Below are 27,700 nucleotides of genomic sequence, written 5' to 3'. Positions count from 1 at the left end.
GCTTTAAGAGATAGTGGTGGAAATAAGGAGTAACTCACTTAAATTAATGAATCACACAGGTGCAAATCTGGATTAACTAGGAGGTGAATCAGTTATTATCAGTTGATCTGCCATTTTATTACCAGTCACTCAGTTTTGTGAAATCCCTGTAAGATCTCATAGTCTGCTTTGGACTTAACTCTCTTGAGTAGTTTTATATCATCTTGCAAATTTTGCCACCTCACTGTTACCCCCTTTTCATCATTTATGAGTATGTTGACCAACACTGTCCCAATACAGACCCCTGGGGGGGGCACCACTATTTACCTCTCTTCCTTTGTTTCCTGTCTTTTAACCAGTTACTGGTCCGTAGGACCATCCCTCTTATCCCATGACAGCTTTACTTTTCTTAGAGCCTTTGGGGAGGGACCTTATCAAAGGCTTTCTAAAAATCTAAGTAACTATATCAACTGGATCACTGTATTCCACATGATTTTTGACCCCCTCAAAATTCTAATAGATTGGTGAGGTGTGATTTCCTTTACAAAAGCTGTGTTGACTTTTCCCCAACAAATTCGTGTTTATCTATGTGTCTGATAATTCTTTCTTTATAAAGTTTCTACCAATTTGCCCAGTACTGAATTCAGCTTAGTGGCCTGTAATTGCTTGGATCGCCTCTGGAGCCTTTTTTAAAAATTGGTGTCACATTAGCTATCCTCAGGTCATCTGGTACAGAAGCTGATTTAAATGATAGGTTACATACCACAGTTAGTACTTCTGCAATTTCACATTTGAGTTCCTTCAGAACTCTTGGGTGCAGGGCCAGCTCTAGCATTTCGCCACCCCAAGCACGGCAGCACGCTGCGGGGGGGCGCTCTGCAGCTTGCCAGTCCCACAGCTCCAGTGACCTGCCAGGCGTTTATGCGGAATGGTCAGCTGGTCCTGTGGCACTGGTGGAGCTCCCCGCACGGGCATTTCTGCGGAGGGTCTCGATGGTCCCACTGGTCTGGTGGAGGTGCCGTAGGCGTGTCTGCGGGAGGTCCACCAGAGTTGCGGGACCAGCGGACCGTCCGCAACCACGCCTGCCGCAGCTCCACTGGAGCCACCTGTTGCCCTCCCAGTAATGGGCAGAGAGCCTCCCGCGGCGTGCCGCCCCGCACGCGCTTGGCACGCTGATGGCCTGGAGCCAGCCCTGCTTGGGGGAATACCACCTGGTCCCCGGTGACTTATTATTGTTTAATTTATCAGTTTGTACAAAACCTCAATCTGGGACAGTTCCTCAGATTTGTCACTAAAAAGAATGGCTCAGGTTTCAGAATATCCCTACATCCTCAGCTATTAAGACTGATGCAAATAATTCATTTAGCTTCTCCACAGGACCTTATAGTCTTGAGTGATCCTTTCACATCTCGATCTCCAGTGGCCCCACAAGTTATCCTTCATCCCTGATGTACTTTTTTGCTGTTACTTTTTTAATCTTTGGCTAGTTGTTCTTCAAATTCTTTTTGGCCTTCCAAATTATATTTTACACTTCACTTGCCAGGTTTATGCTCTTTCTCTTTTCCTCAGTAGGATTTTCTTCTCACTTTTTAAAGGATGCCTTTTAGTCTCTCTTCTTTTATTTTTGTTTTAGCCATGGTGGCACTTTTTGGTCTCTTACTATTTTATTAATTTGGGTATACATTTAATTTAAGCCTCTATGATGGTGTCTTTAAAAAGTTTCCATGAGTTTCAGGGATTTCACCTTTTAATTTCTGTTTAACTAACACTTCCTCATTTTTGTGTATTCCTTCTCTGAAATTAAATGCTACCCATGGGCTGCTGTGGTGTTCCCCCCACCCCTCACAGGGATTGTAAATTTTAATATGTTATGGTCACTATTACAAAGCAGTTCACTATATTTACTCTTGGAGCAGATCCTTGCTTCACTAAGGACTAAATCAAGAATTCCTCTCCTTTTTGGTTCCAGGCTGAACTGTCCAGGAAGCAGTCATTTAAGGTGTCAAGAAACTTTATCTCTGCACCGTGTTCTGAGGTGACATGTACCCAGTCAATATGAGGATAGTTGGAAACCCCCATTATTACTGAGGTTTTTTTTTTTTTTTTTCATTTTTTAGCCTCTCTAATCTCCCTGAGCATTCCACAGTCACTATCACCATTCTTGTCAGGGTGGTGGTATATCCCTACTGCATATTCTTATTATTTAAGCATGGAATTTCTATTCATAGAGATTCTATGGTATAGTTTGTCATTAATATTTTTATGTCATTTGACTTTGCTTTTTTACATTTAGTGCCACACCCTGACCAGAACGACCTGTTCTCTCCTTCCAATATATTTTGTACCCTGGTATTACTGTGTCCCATTGATTATCCTCATTCCACCAAGTTTCTGTGATGCCTATTATATCAATATCCTCATTATAAGAGGACTTAAGTTCACCCATCTTTTATTTAGACTATAGACATTTGTATAAAGCACTTTAAAAATTGTACTTTTTAGCTGTCTGTCATTATGTGATGTAATTGCCAGTTTTTCATCGATTCTACTGGTATATTATCATCGTCCATTTTCTCCCTTTACTTGGATGTAGAGAATCTAGATTATAGATTCTCCTCTAAACGATGTCTCAGTCCAAACCACATGCTCCCTACACCTGTTGCCTTTCCCCAGCCCCTAGTTTAAAAACTACTCTATGACCTTTTTGATTTTACATGCCAGCAATCTGGTTCCATTTACTTTAGGTGGAGCCATCCTTCCCGTATAGGCTCCCCTTTCCCATAAGGTTGCCCAGTTCCTAACTAATCTATGAAATCATGTGACCCTCCCACATGATACATCCTTTTAGTCTGACAGTGAACAATTGATTTCAATGGGGCCATTTTGTAGATAATATATTACATATATAGGTCAGGATACTACTGTGACATACCAGGGTACCATCCAGACTAATGAGTAGCTGTGTCACCCCTGCCTTCTAACCTAGGGTGTCCTTTACAATCTGTGCTGCTGTAGCTCCACCTGGACAGCTCACAAACAGCCTCCATCATGCAAGTCACTCCCAGCTATGTTTGTGGCTGGCTGGCTGCAGCACACACACACTTTGGCTCTCACCAGCCTTGGTTAAATTTCAAGATGACCCCAACACACTCCAGTCTTAGATTTCCCCCAGAAATGTATGTCCTGTATGCCCAGCCCTCTCCTGGACAATGCATGTTTTATTAAGTCTGCTATTTCTTTAATAGAAATAATATACACACAATTAATGTGCCTAATGGAGTTTTCCAGTCTTCCATTTAAACTACAGGATTAGATAAAACAAAAAAACCAAGTTAATTAGCTACAAACAGAAAGATTTGAAGTGAGTGCAAGAATGAGGCTTAAAAGTCAGAAATCGTTACAAAAAATAAATTAAAAAGCTGCTGGTGCCTTCAGAAACATATCAAAGTCAAGCAAAGTTTCTTACCATATGCTTTCATCAGTCTTATTTACCAATTCTCTAGGTCAGGACCACTTCTCCCAGAATTCAAGAAGGCTTCCTTTTTTGCTTCAGTGAAGAGCATGTGATGAGCAGGAGAGAGAGAGAGAGAGGTGCCTAGGGGTTTGTCCTCCTGTGTCCCCCTTTGAAAAACATGTCCTGATGAGATTCAGGAGACAAAGAGTTATGTAGAAGGATGTTCCCTGCTGTTTTTTCCACCTAGTTACACTCTTTTGTCTCCCCCTCTTGCACTTCCTTGTTCCTCTTCCTGCCTGTTGACTCTGTTTAATGCTTAAATGCAAAGTAAAGAGCATACCTTCCTTTTTAGGACTGACTGTTTGTCAACTTCTGTTCGGTAGGGCTGTGGTTTGGAATATGTTAACATCATAAGTAAATCTATAATTTCACGCTACCAAAAAAAATAAATTGCACAATTTTTTCAGGATGATAATGACCAGCAAATTATGAGTTCTGAAATGATCTCTTACAGGGCATACTTTGTACAGAAATTATTACAGTAGTCTGTAGGGTATGGACACAGGGGTACATTCTGTCACAACAACATTATGCAGTGTAGTGAGGATTAATTGATTAATGGCTATGATGCGATAGACATTAATAAATGGATACTACAGTGCTAGCTAACATGGAGAAGCTGGAATGAGCTCATGTTTTGCATACAATTAAATCTTCATTAAAAAGAACCACCTGGAAGATTGTAGACATGCCGACTCACTCCTGCAGCACCTCCTGCTAGTGACTTCTGGGAATTAGCTCATTCCAGCTCCAGAGTGCCCTCTGCAGGCCAGTGAGCCACCTGTCCTCTGGCCCCCCATGTCCCTTTCTGGACCCAGTGCCCCTTTAACTGGGGTGCTGCCTCCTGGCAGTAGTCCCTTTCTCTTGGGGTCTCCCCTCACAAGGGAAACTCCACTCACTATCCCCACCTTGCCTCAGTATCAAGCTAATGCCAGTCATCATCTAATCCAATGCCCTGAGTTAGACTGCAGTATCAGCCTACTCATCACAGGCAAGGTTGGGTTTGGACCTGCTGCCTTTGTCTATCCCTGGGCTGCCCTCTGCCACCCCCGGTACCTATTAGCCCAATGCTAGGCCACAGCCTGTGGCTTTCCAGGCTACAGCTCCCCAGCTCTTCTGACTTTCCCCAGCTCTGCTCCAGTCAGGTACCCTGTCTCTAGCTCCCTGTACCCAGGCCCAACTCCCTCCACAAACAGGGACAGATTGTCTGGGTGCCTGGCTTCTCTGCCTTTATAGGGCCAGCTGAGTGTGTTTGGGGTGTGGCCCCAGCTGCAGCTACTTCCCCCAATCAGCCCAGCCTAAAAGCTGCTTTCTCCAGCCACAGACCCCTCCCAGGGCTGTTTTAAACCTTCCAGGGCAGGAGCAGGTGTCCACTCCGCTACACAGATATATATTTTTCACAGGGAAAACTCAAGAAACCCTTTCACTAAAAAGTTTCTACATGCAAATTTTTGACTAGTAGAAGAATGCATTTCAGTAATTGCCACAAGGCGTAGAAGAATATACAGAGTTTAGAAATAAAAGGTCATAAATTCCTGTCCTGCCTATGTTACTGAGGATCCACAGTCAACATTATACTTTATACCCACAAATGAATTTTGCTCTACAATGCTCTTACAAAATCAGTCAATATCATTCCTCCAAATTTGATTTATTGATGAGGAAACTGCAGCTCAGAGACATGGTCAATTTCCCACAAGACATAAGTAGGTTTGGAAGGATTTTTTTTTTTTTAAGTGAATGTGGATAAATGTAGATTTCCATCGATAATAATTAAAATGTACATATAGGCAAAGTTAGAAAAATGCTGCTTCAGAACTTATTAGAGTCCCACTTTAATGTGTATAAAACATGCTGTAATACCAGCATTAAATAGTTACTGTTTGACCCCTACCCCCTTACGTGAACTGTGAATGTTTAAATCAATAAAAAAATTAAAAAAAGTTTAAAAACAAACATCAATATTATCTGTCAAAATTATAACAAAAAATGAAAATAGATTCTGCCAAGCCTAGACATAAGGATGGAATTTTTTATAAGAATTCAGACTGGGATGTTCACAAAAGTTTAAGATATTAATGCATACAAATACCATTGTATTTTGCTGTGAAATTGAGTACCTGTTGTTCCTAGGCTACTTGAAAAATCTCAGCCTTAATGCCATTTACTTCCATGTCCAGATATAATCTAGTAAATCACAGTGTCTACAAACTTAGAAGTTATCTAGCTAGCTAGCTGTTGGTAGTTTTAATGCGTTAATAATTTTACCTGTCCATGTAAGAAGGAAAGAAAGCATTGACTTTAGAACAAGATTCTCACCTACCTCTGGAACCAGGAGTTCTTCCTTCACTAACTCCAATTCATTTAGGGATGGATGGGTTGAGGAGTATTTCAGGTTTCCTTAGGTACCCTGGAGACACAACCTCCAAACCCTCTCTGGTTTCTCCCTAAACCTTATTCAGTAACTAATGGGAGTATGATGGAGTAAGAAGTATCCACTCTTTGTGCCACTGTGTAGAGGCTTCCCAAATCTTAACTCTGAGTACCTTGAAAGCGAAGGGCTTTTGTTGCTACTGGATGTTTATCTTTGGACAAAAGGAAGGATAACTAGCACTTGCAGTCTTGAGTACTGCCTATGAGCACCCTCAGCTCCCATTGACTACTGGTTTTGGGTGTATTGAGAAACTTGCATTTCTCATCCATGTCAATAGCAGTAGATGTAGAAGTGGATCCCTGATATTGGCTCTGAACCATTGGTACACCACCTGTCTCCAAAAAGTTGTGTACTCTTGATTTACACTAGTGCAAATGATAGGAGGCTAAGCCTAATTTTTTACAGAGTCATTACTCAATTTCCACATTAGAATGATTGAAAGGTGAATCAACCCCATTGACCAATGGACTTACCCCTGGTTTACACTGGGATGAGTGAGAAGATAATCAGCCCCATTGGTTTCAATGGAATTACTCCTCACCTATTCCAATGTAACAGAGGTCAATACCAGGGCCTCAGAACTTTCTCAGGCAAAACTCCCATTAAAATCAATGCGCGAAATCCTGAACGAATTACTCTGGTATTTTTTTTCCCGCAGTCCTTATAACACATTGGCTGCCCGTGTCAATCTTCCTTTATAGCCCTGAGCTACAGAGAGGATTCTAGAGAGGTCAGGAGGTCTGCTAATGCTATCAGTTAATGACACTACTTCTTTAACTAGACACGTTCAAACTGGCTTAAATTGTTAACGATGAGCACAATTAACCATTGGAACAATTCACCAAGGGTCATGGTGGATTTTCCATCACTCATAATTTTCAAATAAAGATTGAACGTTTTCTAAAAGATCTGCTCTAAGAATTATATTGGGGACATTCTCTGGCCTGTGTTATACAGGAGGTTTGATCACAGTGGCCCCTTCTGGCCTTAAAATCGATGAACTAGAATAGTAGAGGTAAGAACATAAGAATGGCCATACTGGATCAGACCAATGGTCCATTTACGGATATCGTGTCTTTGACACTGGCCAATGCCAGATTCTTCAGAGGGAATGAACAGAACAAAGGAATTTTGAGTAAGCCTAACTTTTGGCAGTTGGAGGTTTAGGGACAGCCAGAGCATGGGGTTGTGTCACTGACCATCTCGGCTAATAGCCTTTGATGGACCTATCCTCCATGAACATATCCAATTCTTTTTTTAAAACAAGTTATATTTCTGGCCTTCACAACATCCCATGGCTATGAGTTCCACAGGCTGATTGCGTTCTGTGGAAAAGTACTTCCTTTTGTTTGTTTATACCTACTGTTATTAACTTCATCGAGTGACTCCTAGTTCTTGTGTTATGTGAAGGCAAAAATAACATTTCCTCACTATCTCCACACCATTTATGATTTTATAGACCTCTATCATATCCCACCTTAGTCATCTCTTTTCTAAATTGAATAGTTCCAGTCTTTTTAATCTCTCCTTGTACGGAAGCTGTTCCATACTCCTAATCATTTTTGTTACCCTTCTCTCTGTAGCTTTTCCAATTCTAATATATATTTTTTGACATAAGGCAGCCATAATTTCCTGAACTATTCAAGGTGTGGGCATACCAAGGATTTATATAGTACAATTATGATATTTTCTGTCTTATCATCTATCCCTTTCCTAATGCTTCCTAACATTCTGTTGGCTTTTTTGACTGATACTGCATATTGAGTGGATATTTTATTGGAACTATCCATAATGACGACAAGAAAACTTTCTCGAATGGAAAAAGCTAATGTAGACCCCATCATTTCGTAAGTATAATTTCGATTATTTTTTCCAGTGTGCATTACTTTGCATTTATCAACACTGAATTTCATCTGACATTTTGTCTCCCAGTCACCCAGTTTAATGAACTCCCTTTGCCATCAGCTTTGGACTTAACTATCTTGGGTACTTTTGTATCATCTTCAAATTTTGCCATCTCACTGTAGATTAAACGACTAAAAATAAAAACACCATACCACCAATTGGCAAACACTTTTCACAAACAATCACTCAATATCTGACCTTTCAGTCCTCATCCTCGAAGGAAAGCTGCAGAGCACCTTCAAAAGAGAAGCCTAGGAGATTAAATTCATAACTTTGCTAAACACTAAAAATCATAGTCTTAATAAAGATACTGGATTTATGGCTTGTTACAACAATTTGCAATACACTAACCCCCCCCCCCATCTGTCCTATGACTGTAGCCGTGTTAATGGGACACTTCACCTTAAATGGTCCCTTTGAATGTGTGTTAATTACTTAAACTAAACAATCTGTTGCATCCTGTATTTAGCTGTGACACTCTGAGCACCTTTTCCAGATCCTAAGAAGTGTTCTGTGTAGCTCGAAAGCTTGTCTGTCATCAACAGAAGTTCCTCCACTACAAAATATTACCTCACCCACCTTGTCTTTCTAATATCCTGGAACAGCTACAACAACATTGCAAGCAACAATCAAAGATATCAAATTTAGCTTTGCAGTCAGCTTAAAACTGGATTCAACATAGGGGGGAAAAATGTCTCTCTTAGATGTCTCTCTGGTGCCCAACACCTTAGCATCTAAGCACCTTGATCGCCACCTGTTCAAGGGGCCATATGGATTTTGTAGTGGGGCAGCTGCCCCACTTCAGCAGAACAGGGGTTTAAAAGGCCGTGGAGAGGGAGTGAGAGTGAGAGCAGCTGAGGGATAGCTGACCACAGGTGTGGCCAGCTCATTTAGGGCCTAGCTGGCCCTGATAAGAAGGCTGGGGGGCCAGAAGCTGAAAGGAGACTCACTCCAGCCTTGGAGTGAGAAGGGCCTAGCTGCCTGAGACCACAGGGTACCAGAAACAGAGCAGTGTTGGGAAGGGCAAGAGGAGCTGTGAAGCTCCAGCCTGGCAACTCCCCAGGCTGAGGCCTTGGTAAAGGCCTAAGCTGGTACTGGGGCTGCAGAGGTGCAGCCTGAGGTAAGGCAGAGGCAGCTAGTCCAACCCCCTTGCTAATGCCGAACGGTCATTACAGACTGCAGTCTGCCCCAGAGAAAGGGGTCTGGATGTTGACTGGCAGTAGCCATTGAGGCAAGGGGGGCATAGGGGGAGTCCCAGAGTATAGGGGTGCTGCTGTGAGCAGCACCACAAGGGAAAGGGGCACTGAGGTCTGGGAAGGATTCAGAAGCCTGCAGTAGATGACACACTGTCCAGCAAGAGGTACTCTGGGGCTGGAAAAGAGCTAATTCCTGGATGGACCAGCAGGATGCACTGTGGTGGTGAGTCAGTAATCTGCTACGACTTTTATTATAATGTTATTGAGCTATAACTTGTAACAGTTTATCAACTTCTTCACTGAGAAGTCTGAAGGAATGTCTAACATAGTGAATGCTTATGGGAAGGGGGTAAGTTTAGAAGATAAAATAAAAAAAGAGCAAGTTAAAAATCACTTAGAAAAGTTAGATGCCTGCAAGGAGGATTGTTAAAATTCAGTGGGCCCATTTGGTGTAGCACCACTGGAATTGACAGCATTACATTCAGGATGAATTTGGCCCATTTCAGTCAATGCCTAGAGATAGGAGGTGCTTCAGGACTTCTCAGTGGTGCTCAAGGCTAATATGAAATTAATGTTAAGTTATAGCAACTAAAGGAGACCTTGCAGGATAGACCAAATAGGAGGAACAAAACTTGCTGACCCATATCCCCAGCTGATGTAAATTGGCATTGCCTCATGCAATTGAATAGAACTATGTTATTTTTCTCCAGGTGGGGATCCGGTCTCAATATGTGTAGCAGAATTGATGCATGACTTCATTCTCACAAGAGGAATATCCTCCAACACCCATCCCCCTTGGGTCCCAGAGTAGCAAGTGATGGAAGTGTCTTTGGGGCCAAGGCAATTCTTCTCTCGGTAGAAACAAAACAGCTATTAACTCCAAAGGGCAAAAAGGGGAATCCAGTTAGTTCTGTGTAAACATCAGGTGGCCAGATTTGTTCCCGTACTAAGCCCGCTCTAGGCAGTGGAATTACACCTTGGATAAGTATGGTCTCCATGCTATTAGCAGAACCATCAGAACAATTCAGTGCTGCACAGTTCAGGGATGCAGGTTGTTTTCAAGTTTATGTCACACTGGTTAAAACCTGCCATCTTGGGTGCTAGTGACCAGTTCTGGGTGCTGAGGATCTTCTTATGAAGTCCTTGGTCACATTAGTGGATAGTCACACACACGAATAGTTACACTCAGGGTTGGCACTAGGTTTTTTTTGCTGCCCCAAGCAAAATAAAGTTTGGCTGCCTGTACCTCCCTGCCACCCAGCCCTGGGCTTCCCCTTCCACACACCCCGTGCTACCCCAGATCTGGGCTCTCCCCTCTCCAGTTGCATCCCCTGCTGCCCAGCCCTGAGTTCCCCTCTCCACATACCCCATGCTGCCCCAGCTCTGGCTCCCCCACTTCCCTCCACTAGTGCCCCCCTCCACATACCTCCTTCCGCCCCAGCCCTGGGCTCTGCCCTCCACCCCACCTGCACCCTCCTTCCACCCCAGCCCTGGGGTTACTGGTAACTTGCTCCCAGGGCAGGTCAGAGAAATGAAGTAACAGCTGCCCAAATTGAGCTTGAGCACTCCTGAATTTTGAGGTATTCAAATCTGGAAAGCAGGTGCTAGATTCCCTTTCTGAATTTTAGCTAAATCTGGAAAGGAAAAGCCAATTTCTGCTTCCCTGGCTCAGAAGTGGAAATCTTCCTACGTTCCTGGTACTGTATCTAAAGCTGCTGAAGTCCCCTAGCACCGCCTCCCTTCCCTTACTTTTCATTTTAAATTCTAATGGGATCCACGTACCTCCCTTGCTAGGCTTCAGACAGAGAGGTGCGCTGTCCATTTAGTCCACCCAATTCCTTCTTCGGGGGCTGCAAGGTGAGGTCACACCAGTATCCCTGATCCAGACTGGGGATGTCTTCTGAAGGGGATATCTGGGCCAAAGCCTTCTACTCCTTGGGCACACTTGTTTCCCCGTTCCCAGTGCCACCCTTCTCTAGCAGTGAGCTCTCCGTTCACAGCAAGCTGCACCATGAGATTTCAGCTACCATACTCCCTCCCTCTCCCTTTCCTGTTGATAGTGGCCAAGGGAATGCTGGGAAATGTAGCTCTTTCCCTGCTCCAGGGCTGGCTCTATAGGCAGGGAGTTTCATGTTTTGGCAAATAAACTATTTGTCCCTGCAAAAAATTGCCTCGCTCTAATAATCAATTAAATAACTAACCAATTCAACACCAATAATTAACAATTCCCTCCCTTAATTACTTGGAAGATGCAGCCTATTTTATTGTTGCAAGAATGCACCTGAAGTCTCCCCACAGCCTTTAGCTGTTGAATTTCCATCTGCCCCAAAGAGCTAAAGCCTGTGGGGAGACTTTTGAGTGAATTCTTGTTACTACTGTCCCTCCAGATTTACCCCAGTCCATTTCCTAGAGATGGACAGGAATCTGACAACAAAACTTTGTCAGAAGATGCCTATTTATTAAAACCAAAACTGTTTTCAGGGAAGGGGTAGTTTTGACAGGACTCCTGATTCAAACAGACTTGAAAGTTTAAAAAAATCAGTCCCATTTTGACTTTTTAAATGAAACATTCATTTCCTGCTTCAAAAATATTACTTGTTTATTTAGAAAAACTTTATTTAGAAACTTTAGTTAATTTATACAAAAAAACAAATGTCAAAATATATTTTTTGAAAATTATCAAAATGTTTCAACTTACACAATCAATTATTATTATTTAGTAGTAATAGTTCAATTTTTTTTCTGGTTTTAACTTTTCATCCTGTTTCAGGATGGATTTTTTTAATCAAATAATTTTGTGTGATGGGAAAAGCATTTCCCACACCGCTTTAGTAACTCCATTAACTTTGGTACTATATTACTCCAGAATTAAAGTCATAAACATAAGATCAGAAGCTGGTCCTTAATGAGTTTCATTGCTGAAGAGAGAGAATTGAGCCAGACATATTTACAATAAATCAATTTATGTAGTGAACATCATTCTCAGATGTTGTATAGGGGCAGACTCACCCCTGCGGCGCCTCCTGCTGGTGCCTTCTCAGAATTAGTTCTTTTTCCAGGCAGGAGTGCCCTCTGCAGGCCAGGGATCTGCCTGTCCTCTTGGCCTTTGTGTCCCTCCCTGGACCCCAGTGCCCTTTTAACTGGGGTGCTGCCCCCTGGCAGTACCCCACCAATCTGGGTCTCCCTTCCCCAGGGAACCCATAATCCCTACTTTGCGTCAGTTTTGGCTACTGCCCAGTCTCCATCTAGCCCCCATTCACTGGGGCAGACTGCAATATCAGCCATTCATCATAGGCAAAGATTGGGTTTGGACCTGCTGCCTTTGCCTATCCTGGGCTGCCCCCTGTAACCCCCAGTACCTCTTGGCCTTATGCTAGGCCACAGCCTGGGGCTTTCCAGGCTGGAGCTCCCCAGCTCCTCTGCCTTTCCTCAGCCCTGCTCTACTCAGGTACCCTGTCTCTAGCTCCCTGCAGCCAGGCTCATCTCCCTCTACAAACAGAGAGACTGTCTGGGCTCCTGCCTCTTATAGCGGTCAGCTGGGCCTGATTGGGACATGGCCATAGCTGAGAACTGCTTTCCCTCAATCAGCCCTGGCTTCTTGCCCCAGCCACAGCCCTTTCCTAGGGCTGTTTCAAGCCCAGAAAGGCAGAAGTGGGTAACCACCCTGCCACAGATATATTAGCAGGAGTATTGTAAGCAAGATCCAAGCATTAATTATTCCATTGTACTCAGCACTGATAAGGCCTCAGCTGGAGTATTGTGTCCACTTCTGGGCACTGCACATCAAGAAAGATGTGAACAAATTGGAGAAAGTCCAGAGGAAAGCAGAAAGTGATTAAAAGTCTAGAAAACACAGCCTAAAAGGAAAGATTGAAAAAACTGTGTTTGATTAGTTTGGAGAAGAGAAGATGGAGTGGGGACATAACAGTCTTCAAGTGTGTAAAAGGTCGTTATAAAGAGGAGGGTGATAAATTATTCTCCTTAATCACTGAGGACAAAACAAGAAATAATGGCATAAATCATAGCAAGGGAGATATAGGTTGGACATTAGGAAAAACTTCCTAACTGTAAGAGTAGCTAGGCACTGGAACAAATTATCTAGGGAGGTTGTGGACCTCTCTGTCTTGGGGAGCAAGGTGGGTTGAGAATAGGTTAGACAAACATGTGTCAGGGATAGTCTAGAGAATACTTAATCCTGCCCCAGTGCAAGAGACTGAACTAGATGTCCTGTCAATGGCCCTTTCAGGCCTACATTTCTATGATTCACCAAAACCTTTTTCTCCCCATGATTCTCCAGAAGGCGCCCTTCACCTCCTTGTTCCTCAGACTGTAGATAATGGGGTTTAGCATGGGTGTGAGGACCGTGTAGGACAGAGAGAGAAACTTGTCTGGTGTTCCTGGTGAGTAGGAGGAATTAGACTTCAGATACATAATGGCACCAGAGCCATAGACAGCATCACCACCATGAGGTGCGAGGAGCAGGTGGAAAAGGACTTCCTCCTGCCCGCCCCTGAGAGCATCTTCAAGATGGGTGAGATTTGCTGATGTAGGACATAGGATTAGCACAAAGGGGAAGGAGACAAGAACAGAGCCACCATGAAGAAGCCATTTCATTGCGAGAGGTGTCTCCACACTACCAGCTTCAGCAGTGGAGGGACGTCACAGAAGAAATGATTATCTATGGGATCTGCAGAAGGGTAGGGTGAATACCATGCTGGTGTGACTGAAGGACAAGAGGAGACCAGTGAGCCAGGATCCAGCAGCCAATCAGTGGCCACCTTCCTGTTCCTAACCACAGGGTTATGCAGAGGCCTGCATATTGCAACACTAGTGATCGTAAGCCATAGTCACCAGGAGAAAACACTGACCCACCAGGAAAAAGAGAAATAGGTTTGCACTGCACAGCCAATGAAAGATGGTCTTATCTTCCAAGAGGAGGTTGGCCAACACTTTTGGGATGGTAACTGATATGTAGCAGACCTCCAGGAAGGAGAGGTTCCTGAGGAAGAAGTACATGGGTGGTGAAGGCCAGGGTCAGCCAACGTGAGGAGAATTATGAGAGATTTCCGTCACGGTGATCAAGTAGCTCAAAAACACAAAGAATAGCAAGTGTGCAGTTTGGGAAGGGTGCTAAATCCCAGAGAGAATGAATTTGTTTTGTACTTGTGGTTTCCTCCTGCATTCCTGTCCCATTCCATCCTGCAGAAAAAAAGGAAACAACCCCAGTAGGATGAAAGGTTCAAAAATACAGATCTGAATTCTGGTTCAGATTTTAAACATTCCAAGTTTCATCCTTGGTTTTTGATTCAGGTTCTTCTGACTCTCCATTTAATACTGACTAGGTAAGGAACTGTGCATTCTTTTAATTGACCAGTTACTCAATAATGTGAAAGCAACTGAAAGACCAGACTGGTGCTGTATGTCACCACTGGGCATCTCTCTCATTGACTCAAAAGGAGCTACAGCGATTTACATCAGCAGCAGACTTGACCCCATTGACTCCAATGGAGCTATGGCTGATTACACCAGATGGGGATCTGACCCATTCATTCCAGTGGAGTGATGGCTGGTTTTGCACGGTGAGGCTTGCTTATGATTCCAATTTTACACCGACTGAGGAGATCCCTCTGTTCCTTTTATGTCTTGTAAAGTCCTGAGACAAGTTGTGCTCTGAGGAGGTTATGTATTATATGTATTATATGAAATTACACACAATGCAATAACTACAATATTAATATAAAACTGTAACTCTCATGGTAAAAGTATCAGAGGGGTAGCCGTATTAATCTGGATCTACAAAAAGCAACAGAGTCCTGTGCACCTTTATAGACTAACGTATTGGAGTATAAGCTTTTTGTGATGAATAATTGACAAAGTTCTCCTTACCTTGGTGGGTCCTGCGCTTATTGGCAGATTTGCTCATCTCAGTGATCTTTCCTACAGTCTGGATCAACTCTTCCTGTGTCTGATCAGGAGTTGGGAGGTTTGGGCACACCGGGCCGCCCTCTACTCTGAGTTGGCCCTGTGGATTGCAGCTGTCTATAGTGCTCCTGTAACAGCTGCATGCAGTACAACTCCCTGGCTACCCCATGGCTCCTCCAAACACCTCCTTTATCTCACCACAGCCTTGTCTGGTGTCTGTAAAGCTTGTCTCTTAGTCCTCCAGCAGCACACCCTCTCCACCTCAGCTCCTTCTGCCTCTGTCTTCAGCTCCTCACCCAACTTCCTCTCCTCTGGCTCCTCCTTGCGCTGGCAGTGAGTCTTCCTTTTTAAACCCAGGTGCCCTGATTAGCCTGCCTTGATTGGCTGCAGGTGATCTAATCAGCCTGTCTGCCTTAATTGGTTCTAGCAGGTTCCTGATTACTCTACTGCAGCTCCTGCTCTGGTCACTCAGAGAACAGAAAACTACTCATCCAGTGACCAGTATATTTGCCCTCTACCAGACTACTGTACCCCACTGGTCTGGGTCTGTTACAATACACACTTTGTCAGATGAAGTGAGTATTCACCCATGAAAACTTATGCTCCAATACTTCTGCTAGTCTCTAAGGTGCCATAGGACTCTTTGTTGCTTTTTATGGTGAAAGTACATATGTGAAGACATTCAGTAATGTGAAATCAGAAGGGGTAATTCTTTCCAGAATCCTACACATGGTGACGTGGTATTTGGAATGCCTAACAGAGGGAGAGAGAGAGAATCTTCCAAATATTCAAGGAGATGTATAAAAAATGCTGGTTTAAAAAAAAGTGTGGATTCCATTGGGGATTTATTTATTTATTTTATTTATAGTCTCTCCAAATAAATAAGAAGTAAAGAGGCATTTTCACTTCATCCAAAATTCTTCACCTACCCTGTTTTTCTATGGGAAAATGTTCATTTCAGATTTTCACCTCTTTTTCCAGTATATTTTTTCCCTCTTTTCCCCAATTAGTTATCTGAGGGAAATTGAAAATAGAGAAAGTGATAGAGAACATTTTCCCTTCCATTTTAAAACTTGATTCACAACTTTCCTGTAGAGAGAAGCAAACAAAAGTAAAGTATTTTCTGTCACCTTTTTTTTTCATTATTCTGTGTTTTTTTTCCCATGTTTTTTTTCTAGTAGGGGGAAAAAGTAAGTGAACAGAGAACTTTCCATAAGTACTTAAATTACCCTCCTTTTTCCAGTGTAATAAAAGATGGTGAAAGGGTAAAAATATGAATGATAGTGAGAAAATTTGCACTATTTCAAAAACAAATATTTGAAGTAATAACTCAATATGCAGTTACCACTAAGAATATATATTAACAATTTAAGCATACAAAACCATTACAGGTATATTATAATTATCCACCCTCCCCTAAAAAAATATAATTGCAAACCTAGGAAATTGAGATTACACTTAAAACAGATATGTTAAGGAATGGACATTCAATTAGAGCACCCAAACAACTTTAACTCTCCTCTGTAGATTACATACACTAGTCAGGTTCTTATTCATATCCTTATTCCTGAAAACACTTACGTAATTATACTTACACTGGTTGTCTGAAATATCTGGGTGCCTATCTGCACCTTTAGGTGCCTAAATACCTTTAAAAATCTGGCCCTGATTTCTAAAGGCTGCTAATATGAACTAAACTATGTAGGTAAATGTTTTCAGAATGGATGGCTTAAGTTGTTTCCACCATACAATCTGTTTTTTAGCAGATCTCTGCCAATGATTTTAATGAGAAAAATTACTGCTTCTCACTCATACAATTCCATTTTCATAGATTTGTAGAACTGGAAGGGATCTTGAGAGGTCATCAAGTCCAGTCCCCTGCACTCACTGCGGAACTAAGTTTTATCTAGACCATCCCTGATGGGTGTTTGTCTAACCTGCTCTTTAAAATCTCCAATGACAGATTACACAACCTCCCTAGGCAATTTATTCCAGTGCTTAACTACTCTGACAGGAAGATTTTCCCTAATGTCCAATCTAAACCACACTTGATGCAGTTTAAGCCCATTGCTTCTTGTCCTATCCTCACAGGTTAGTGAGAACAAATTACCTCCCACCTCCTTGTAATGACGTTTTATGTACTTGAAAACTCTTATGTCCCCCCACTGTCTTCTCTTCCCCAGACTAAACAAACCCCCTTTTTTTCAATCTTCCCTTTTAGGTCATGTCTTCTAGACCTTTTAATATTTTTTGTTGCTCTTCTCTGGACTTTCTCCAGTTTGTCCACATCTTTCCTGAACTGTGGCACCCAGAACGGGCCACAATACTCCAGCTGAGGTCTAATCAGTGCAGAGTAGAGCAGAAGAATTACTGCTTGTGTCTTATTTATAACACTCCTGCTAATACATCCCAGAATGATGTTTGCTTCTTTTTTGAAACAGTTGCACAGTTGACTCATATTTAGCTTGTGATCCACTATAACTCCAGATCCCTTTCCGCAGTAGTCCTTCCTAGACAGTCATTTTGCATTTTGTATGTGTGCAACTGATTGTTCCTTTCTATCTGTGCTCATTGCACAGAATATCTAAAATCTGATTCTGTTCTGTTCCAGACACAGCAAAGCTGTGTAAATAGGAACCTTAATGTGGCTGGTCTACAAATAGGGTGACCAGATAGCAAGTGTGAAAAATCAGGATGGGGTGGGGGGTAATTGGCACCTATATAAGAAAAAGCCCCAAACATCAGGACTGTCCCTATAAAATTGGGATGTCTGGTCACCCTATCTACAAACCAAACTTTACTAAAACACAGAAGCCTTCCAAATGTAAACACAAACACATGCTCATAAGTAACTTTTTATATTTTATAGATTACTCCAAGAAATGTCACAGACATAAAGTACAGTTACTCTGCAAAAAAGTGTTCTTAACGCAGGTTAGCTAACCATTATTAGTGAACGTGGTTTAAAGCAGCAGTGCAGATATGGCAACTCAGCTTTTAACTTGGATTATCAATTCAAATCCAACCTCAGGCTCACTAATAGGCTATAGCTCAAGCTCCTAACCGGAGTTAAATGCCAAGTTCCTGTGTCTTCACTGCTATTTTATACCAAGTTAGTGATCGTGGCTTAGCCTACCTGAGTTGAGAACCCCCCTAATTTTGCATATCTAGGGGTATGTCTACACTGGAGCTGGAGGAGTAATTTCTAGCTCAGGTAGACATACCCGCTGTAACTTTTACAAAGCTAACATGTTGTAAATAGCATTTTAGCCATAGCTGCACAAGCAGGGAGACGAGCTCCCCATCCTGAGTCCTATCCCATCTGAAAACCGGGGTATGGATTCAGGAAGCTAGTTCATCCTGGCAACCATGCAGCTGCCACTACATTGCTATTTTTTGTGCACTAGCTTGATCAAACTCAGAGCTGGTACATTTCTCCAAGTTCAAAATTTCCCTTCTTGCTGCAGTATAGACACACCAAAAAGTGTTTGCAGGATTGGACCCTTCAAATGTTCCTAGAAATAGGATCACACTATTAACAAATGGAAATAAGATAATTAACTACAGAGTGGTACTTACTGAAATATCAGGTTATAGGCACATAGAGATTGAATGTTTTCAAATTTCACTGCAGATCCAAGATTCCAAATCTGTATCTGGAACGTCTTCACTGACTGCAAAGGGCGCATGTGTCTATCTGATAGGATGAGTGTGTTTTATTTATCTGCACTGTATCCCTTGGGAGACAGTCGCTGAAGTATTTCATATTATGACAGCTCTGTGATTATTCTGCTTTGATGCAGTATGTGGGTGTCATCTGGTAGCAGTGCATGTATTTTAATTCATTGTTAATTATTACTGATTCTCACAAGATGAACGAGAGGAAAAATTCATTAGTCTTGTCTTTGTATGTGTGAACTCATAAGGATGAAAATAAGAAAAGCCTTCAAAAAACACTGTAAACTGAGGTCAGGTTGGAAACTTGGGGTGCAGGAGGGAGATCTCTCATTTACATCAGATTTAAATCAGTATAACTCAATTTGGCCATATTCTATCCCCACTCCAGCACTTTTTCAACACTCCAGCAGTGGAAAGGGTCCATTAAACCAGTTTAATCAGCCTGCTGCATATTTCCCATGCACAGGATGAATGCCAGACCTAGGTGTAGAAGAAACTAGAGACAGCTGGCTTGTCCATGAGGTTTTTTTGGAAGGGCCTCTTGACACCATAATCATGTTACTGCAATTTAGGGAAACCCAGAGGGTACTCGATGTAGAAACAAGCTGAATAGGCCTTCAAATTGGCCTAGAGAACAGAAAGCCATAAAAGCATCTGGCAGCATCTTGCAGCGATCTTTCCTTCCTCCCAGCAAGTTACTGGTGCTATGCATGGCACACTATGGACAAAGCAGATAAACTAGGCCACTAACTTCAGCAGATTTAGCCTAATTAAACACCAGTGTAACTGAAAAAAAGAATAAGGTTCATGGCCTTGATTGAGCTGATTCACTTTGGGATGAATGAGCATAGAAGCATGCCTTTGGGCGTTCATTAAGCTATTCCTGATTCTCACCCAACTGAGCGTGAGAAGAATCAGGTCCACTGATTCCATTGTAGTTATTCCTGATTCACATTGGGATGAGGAGAGGGAAATTATCTCCATTGACCCCAGCAGAGTTACCTTGGTTTACAATGCAGATTTTGCTGAGGCCAGCTCCTCAGCTCCACTCTGAGGAACACATAAAGAACATGTGCCTCACCTGTTGTGGCTTGAAGCCCAGAAAAGGTTTCCAAAGCAGACAACGTGTAGGAGTGTGGAGATATGGGAGTTTGATTTTGGATCTTGTCAATCTACCAAAGGCCAGGACTTAGATCAATAGGGAGCCAGAACAATCAGCTTCTTGCAGTTTTGGGACTTTTGTATGCAGCTGTAGAAGAAATTTTCTCTTTGCTAGGAAGCAGATGGTTACCTCTTCCTTCTTTGGCCAGGTGGTTCTCCTGATGTATAAAAATTTGGTTCTAGAGAATAGTTTGGGAAAGGGGAATATGGGAGATACTCTCTCTGAGACTCTGCTGTTGCTGTACTTCGTTTGGGTAGAAGGTAAAGACATATAAACCTGGACTGGATGAAATTTTCTATGATAAATCATGTATAACCTTAACTCTGCCCCTTTGTGTGATAGAATATGATCTCTCATGTGATAAGGAATATGTAGCTTTAACTCTGACTTCTTAGGCAAGTCACTATGTGCAACTTTAACTTTCTGCACTAATGTTGCTACAGTGATAAGTAGAGGAGAGTCTGCGATCAGGGGTAATGGACATAAAACTGAATATTAAGTGTGTCTGCTGGACACGGACTCTGTGGTTCTCTAAGGCTCTCTAGGTCCCAGACCAACTCTCAAAACCTGTGCAGCCAAATTTCACCCCACAGGATCTCCTTGAATCTTGAGATAGAGTAAATATTAATGGAAAAGAGTGACCTCTGGTGGTGCGTACAATGCTGCATCTCCAGAATTAATGCATTCCCTCTTTTTGTCTCTCCAATTTAATTTTTATGTGGATGCATCACTATCCAGCTTTCAGATCAATAGCTGTGGTGTCACACCAGGTTTACTCTGCTTTCACTAATTGACTTCAGTGGCCTTACTCCAGAATTATACAAGTCTAAATGAGCTCAGAAGATGGACGAGAAAGGAAGTGTGGTGCAAGGGTTATGGTTTTAGCCTGGGACTCAGAAGACATGCATTCAACTCCTTGTTCTGCCACAGATTTCTCATGTGACAAATAACATAGGCACGGGTTTTGAAAGGTATTCAGATATTGAAATCAATGGGTTTTAGGTGCCCAGGGGCTTTTGAAAATCCCACTAGGGACCTAAATACCTTTAAAAATTTAGACCCTTGAGAAAAATTTTAAAAGGACATCAAGCCCCAATTTATAAAAGTATTTAGATGTTGCATACTCAGAATGGCACACGCCTAACTCTTTAAGAGTCAAGCTTCATTTTCAAAGAGATTTAGGCACTTAGGAGACAAAATCTCATTTACAATCAGATGGATTTAGGCTCCTAAGTGCCTTACTCCATTTGAAATGAGACTAGACTCCTAACAGTTAGGCTGACCACAGCATCATCTATACCTTTAACAATCTTAGAGACAGATTTTCAAAGGTATTTATTTAGGTACCTAAGGATCAGATGGATGCCTACTGGGATTCACAATGTAGCTAGTCAATGGAGTTAGGTGTCTAATGGGACTTCAGAATGCTTAAACTAGCACCTATCTGCATACTGAGGAACCTAAACACCTTTTGAATTTGGCCATTGTACCTCATGTGCTCTGTGATGTTACACTCCATAATGCTTTATGGGAATAGGCTTATGAATGTAATGACATAACTGAGATGTTTTAAGCTACATATGTGATGTAACATATCTCTGCAAAGTTATGATCTACTGAATATGTTCATCCTATTGTATGCATGTATCATTTTTTCTATTCAAGTTAGAATATTGGCTGTGAACTTGGTAATTTTAAGTAGCCTTAGTAAGGCATTTGGTCAGCTCTTAGAAGGAATTTGCAAGTTAAGTGTCCAGTCAAAAAACATTTAATGGACGTGGATCTTGGAAAGCTCCAATCCACATATGAACTCTACCTGAGGAGTGAAGGTAGCATGTGAACTAGGGCTGCTACCTGTGAGTTCTGAGTCATGATGGACATGTGACTTGCCCATGTGTCCTTAAAACTCATCTTGGAACTGAATTCTGGATAGGAGAGGGAGGGGGATCACCATGAAAGGTCTAAATTAAGCCCTGGAACCTCCTCCATGTCCTAGCTGACTAGGAGTAAGCCTCTGAACCCCAATGGATACCTGAAAGAACTGGAACAAAGGACAGCAACCATGAGGGTGTGAGTGATTTTTGGACCCGGACTAGAAGGAGCTGTCTGTAAAAGAAGCTTACTGGAAAATTTCTGAGGGTGAGATTTCATCTGTAATCATTTCTTATTGTATTAGGCATAGACTGTTTTGTTTGTTTGCTTGGTAACCGTATATTAAAATTCAATGAGTGATGTGGAGCAAAGTGGACTAAGGAAAGTTATTTACTTATTCACCAAATATAAAATCTAGGGTCACCAATGAAATTATAGTGCCGCAGGTTAATAACAAATAAATAGACGTTCTTCTCACACAGCGCACAGTCACTTGTGGAACTGCCTTGCTGAGGAGGTTGTGAAGTCCTAGGATATAAAGAGCTCGTTCAAAGGGAAATGGATAAATCATGGTGGTTATGTCCATTAATGACTATTAGCCAGGAATGCATAGGAATGGTGTCCCTAGCCTCTGTTGTAGAGAAGGGAGATGTTGGCAGGGAGAGATCCACTTGATCATTAGCCTGCTTAAGGTTCACCTCCTCTGGGGCCACCTAGCCTTGCACTGTCGTAGAACAGATACCTGGCTAGATGGCCTTTCTGGCTTACCGGGTATGGCCGTTTTGAATGTTCGTTATTCAGTAATTCTAAACAAATTTAAATCACCTCTTATATCTATACCACTAAAAAATGGAATTCTCTAAAGTAGTTTAATATAGTGCACAGGGGAGCAAACCACATTTAATACTGACATGGCCTTTTTTATGCACAAAGGCTTTCTTATTCAGGAACACATCTCTCTTTTCAAAGCAGCACTTAAATAATGTTAACTTTAAATATGTGCCTTACACCACCCTGAGTCAAAGGGAGAGATACTTAAACAGGTTCCTAAGACTTTTATGAATCAGAGTCCAATGTGGCAGTTTATCGCCTACGGGACAGGTCGATCAAGCTATAATCTAATTTGAGTTACGTAGTTGCCATATCTCCTTACTCATTCGTTCTGGTGGAGTCTGAAGTCAATGCCAGAGGTGATAATCCGCGATCAAGTGGTACTTACTAGACCATGCAAATTGTTCCACGGTGGATTTATCACGGCAAGCATTGATCTACTTGTAGTGGAAGACGAACCCTATGTGTGCGTGCTCTAACTGAAGTCAGGTGCTCTAATTGGCCACAGCTGTTCTAGTTAATCTAAAGCAAACCTTCCTCCCTTGGCAGGGAATAAGGCCTCCTGCTAACACTCTTATGCTGCCCTCTGGCCATGCTGTATCACACACCCCATAATGCTTAATGGGAATATGCTTATGAATGTATATATGACATAACTGAGATGTTTTAAGCTACATATGTGATGTAACATATCTCTGCAAAAGTTATGATCTACTGAATATGTTCATCCTATTTGTATGCAAGTATCATTCTTGTACTCAAAGTTATGAATATTGGCTGTGTACTTGGTTGATTTTAAGTAGCCTCAGTAAGGCATTTAGTTAGCTTCTTTAGAAAGGAATTTGCAAGTTAAGTGTCCAGTCAAGAAACATTTAATGGACAATGGATCTTGGAAAGCTCCAATCCACATAGGAAGTCTACCTGAGGACATTCAAGGTAGCAGGTGAACAATGGCCGGTACCTGTAAGTTCTGAGTCATGCATGGACATGTGACTTGCCCATGTGTCTCTAAAACTCCATCTTGGAACTGAATTCTGGATAGGAGAGAGGAGGGGGACCACCCATGAGAAAGTCTAAATTAAGCCCCTGGAAACTCCTCCATTTTCTCCTCAGCTGACTCAGGAGATAGCCTCTGAACCCCCAAAGGACACCTGAAAGAAACTGGAACAAAGGACAGTAACCACGAGCGGTGTGAGTGATTTCTGGACCCAGACTAGAAGGAGGCTAGGCTGTAAAAGAAGCTTACTGGAACATCTCTGAGGGTGAGATTTCCTCTGGAATCATCTTCTTGTTTTGTTTGATTTTGCTCGGTAATTCACTTTGCTCTGTCTATTATTACTTGGAATCAAGTAAATTCTACATTTTTGTATTTAAGAATCATTGTTTTTACTTGTTAATTAACCAAGAGTATGTATTAATACCTGGGGGTGGGGGGGAACAGCTGTGCATCTCTCTCTATCGGTGTTCTAGAGGGCGAACAATTTGAGTTTACCCTGTATAAGCTTTATACAGGGTAAAAAGGATTTATTTAGGGTTTGGACCCCACTGAGAGTTGGGCATCTGAGTGTTAGCAACAGGAACACTTCTTAAGCTGTTTTCAATTAAGCCTGCTTTTCAGGGACATTGTTCAGATATGGGTCTTTGTTTGCAGCAGGCAAGCATGTCTGGCTCAAACCAGGCAGGGAACTGAAGTCCTTAGCTGCCAGGGGAAACAGGCTCAGGGGTAGTCTCAGGACATAAGGTGGCAGTCCCCAAAGGGGTTTCTGTGATTCAACCTGTCACAACTCCATCTTTAAAACTTAAATTATTGCATTTTCCTACTGCACAGAGGCAGTGTGACGTTAAATCCATTAAAGTTTGTGAGGTGCTCAGTTATCATGATAAGGGGGTCAGATAAGGTCCTAACATATCTATATATCTATATCTATATATATAAAGCCCTTAAAAGAATTGAGCTGGAGACATTTACAGACAATCAAATTCCTTTATTCAATGGGACCTTCTCTGCACCATTCTCCAGAATGCGCTGAAACAAACTCAAATGATGCTTCAGCTTCCTCCCTCAGGATCACAAGACCAACACAAAGAAAACTCAAGAGGAACAAGCATCCACTCCTTTCGCTTACCCCAATGCCACCCTCTCAGGGAAGGACACACAGCTGATAGGAGTCCTTGCATAGGAACTTAGGGACGGGTGTTGCTCCCCCTCTCTGGGAGCTGATAGCATTCTGACTCCGCGGAATGGGGCTCTGAGCCTTGCCAGGTTGTCAGTTCTGTGCTCTCAGAAAGCAGTCAAAATGCTCGACCCCCCAGCTGCTTCTCTTGGACCGCTGGGAAGATGGGGTTTGCAAAGGAGCTGCAAGCCCTTCTTTCCTGTCTTTGTCTACCCTGGCCCCTTCCCCCCCAAATGGTTTCATTGGACGCTGGAGGGACCTAAGGACCTGCAGGTTTCCGCACCCACTTCCTAAAGCAAACACTCGTTCCCTTCTCTGACATTCCTGGAGCCACGCATCCTTGGGGGAGTTTTACCCCAGGGGGTTCTGATTCCCTCCAAAAAGATGGGTCTGGCGGCCGGCGGGGAACTGTCTTCTCTGCCCCCTGTTTGGGCACTGAGAAGCTTTTGCTGAGAAACAGCACCTCCTCCTGGTGGGAGAATCCTAAATTCCACCCTCCCGCACAGGTTTCTCCGAGCAGCTGCTAGATGAACCCCATTTCTCTGGTCTAGACACCAGCATCTAACTAGCCTTGGAACGGGCCCTCTTTGCTAGCTGGAGAGCGAAGGAACCAGGAAAGAAGGCAAATGTCAGGAAACGAATCTCAGCACGCAAATAAAATGCCTTCGCTCTTCTTTTGCACTGTCTGTGCCTTAGTAATGCCTTCAGGCCTCACCTGGCTAGCTCATTCAGTAGAGTGTGAGACCCTTAATCTCAGGGTTGTGGGTTCAAGCCCCATGTTGGGCGCTTGATCTTGCACTCTTAGACATCGCCCTTTCCCTTATGTTCTCAGGGCACAAAAGAATCCACTTTCTGCCCTCTCAACCAGCTGAGGCTGTCTGGGACCTTTGATAGATCATGAAGAGAAGACAAATTGGCAAATTGACTAAGAGAGTTAAGGCTCTTCTAGCCCAGGCAAGAGAGGGAAAAAGTAACCTTTCAGAAGCTGATTGCCCCCCATCAGGGACCTATAGCTTACTACTTCTTTCTCTATCTTCACCAGCGCTCAGGAGTTGAGAAAACTGCTTCTTCCTCAAATCCTCCACCAGCCCTCTTCATTGGAATGGAGATTGCTTGAGGCTGAAGATTCCAACCACATCTTATTCATCCCTCGTACATTTCTGTAAGCCCTTGGAGAGTAAAACAAGATAGCAATGAAACTGTTATTTTATTTTTAAATTAAATAAATAAGCACAATCCCATATATCCAAATTAGCCACGGACACCATATATGCAGGCTAAATACCCATATGCATCCAGTAGGTGAATTATATTTCCCCACCATGTATATGGGAATTTTTCTAATTTCTATCTTTTTCTATCACTCCGTTTGGAAGTTTCAGACATTTTTCCTGATCCAATACCCCTATATCGCTGCGACGAGGTGGAGAACTCATACTTTCAAACCATGTGTTAGACCATTTTGCTCTCTCATCTTGGAGTGTGTTGGTAGCTCACATTCATGAACTAATTTAACCTCCCACAACCTTTGTGAGTTCAGGAAAGTGTGCAATCCTCACACTCCTGATGGAGAATCTGAGGCATGGAGTGGTCTAATGACTCACTTCAAATTACACAGGAATCCTGAGGCAATGCCAAGAAAGGAGCATGCATCTCCTGAGTCCAAAGCTAACATCTGAACTACACGGCTATTCTTCCTTCCTTTGTCACAGCTAGAATAGCAGTACATTGAAATCCAAGGGATATTTTTTCTCCCATGCCATCCAACTCCAATCTTCTGCTTCCTCATCCTGGAGGTTCTTGATTGCCCCTGGGACACATGCTTTCACTCGTTTGGGAGTCTGTGTTTTGCATCTGTGACAATGAGGTTCTGGCAGGACCCAACTGAGAGTGCCAATTCAGGACTGATTGCTCAAACAGGGCAGTCACAGCCCAAGGCTGGGGTTTTTCCACCTCTAAGGCAAACCAAACCAGCCAGACAAAAGACTTCGGTGTCACCCCTCTGGCTAACCGCAAGTCACACAAGCAATTTCCTTAGACACTCCAGTCTCCCAGTATCACCACCAGTCCCACACGTCCTGGGGATGAATGGTTATGAAAACCAACACCCCAGTAAAAGAAAAAGGTTCTCTCGATCCCAAAGGACCAAGCCCCAGACCCAGGTCAATATACACATCAGATCTTACCCACAAATCACGCTGTTGCCAATTCTTTAGAATCTAAAATCTAAAGGTTTATTCATAAAAGGAAAAAGATAGAGATGAGAGCTAGAATTGGTTAAATGGAATCAATTACATACAGTAATGGCAAAGTTCTTAGTTCAGGCTTGTAGCAGTGATGGAGTAAACTGCAGGTTCAAATCAAGTCTCTGGAGTACATCCCCGGCTGGGATGGGTCATTCAGTCCTTTGTGCAGAGCTTCAGTTTGTAGCAAAGTCCCTCCAGAGGTAAGAAGCAGGATTGAAGACAAGATGGAGATGAGGCATCAGCCTTATATAGGCTTTTCCAGGTGTAAGAACACGTCTTTGTTCTTGCTGTGGAAAGTTACAGCAAAATGGTGTCTGGAGTCACATGGGCCAGTCCCTGCACACCCTGCTGAGTTACAAGGCCTCTCTGCCTCCTCTCAATGGGTCAGTTGTGTGGCTGATGGACCTTAATGGGCCATCAAGCAGGCTACGCAGAGCTAACGCCAACTTGTCTGGGGTGTCACCCAGAACTGCAGCACCAATTTGAAATACAGACAGTACACAGCCAATACTTATAACTTCAACTACAAAATGATACAGACACACAGACAGCATAATCATAACCAGTAATCCATAACCTGGTCTTAGACACCTTATATGACCCCCTTTATATAGGATTTGGTGCCACTACAGGACCTTGGTTGCAACTCATGTTCTATATGGTCCCAGTTTATATCAATAATGTCACAGCATCCAATGGAGAAGACCTTGGGAAGGGAGGGGGACAGGTCTGGAGCTCTGCTTTAATACATCAGACACAACCAGCTCCTGTCCCCCCGTGAAGATAG

The 27,700-nt window shown here is 42.7% G+C and overlaps 1 pseudogene; it reads right to left on the bottom strand.

The window, feature by feature from the left end:
* Positions 1-13,291: 13,291 nt before the first annotated feature.
* The window catches only part of LOC116826121 (olfactory receptor 5B21-like), a 97,369-nt pseudogene continuing 82,960 nt past the window's right edge, over positions 13,292-27,700 (bottom strand).

The sequence above is a fragment of the Chelonoidis abingdonii genome, chromosome 25, assembly GCF_003597395.2.
Source record: "Chelonoidis abingdonii isolate Lonesome George chromosome 25, CheloAbing_2.0, whole genome shotgun sequence".
NCBI classification, from domain to species: Eukaryota; Metazoa; Chordata; order Testudines; family Testudinidae; genus Chelonoidis; species Chelonoidis abingdonii.
The sequence above is the reverse complement of the archived record's forward strand: the minus strand, read 5'-3'. Positions and strand labels throughout refer to the sequence as shown.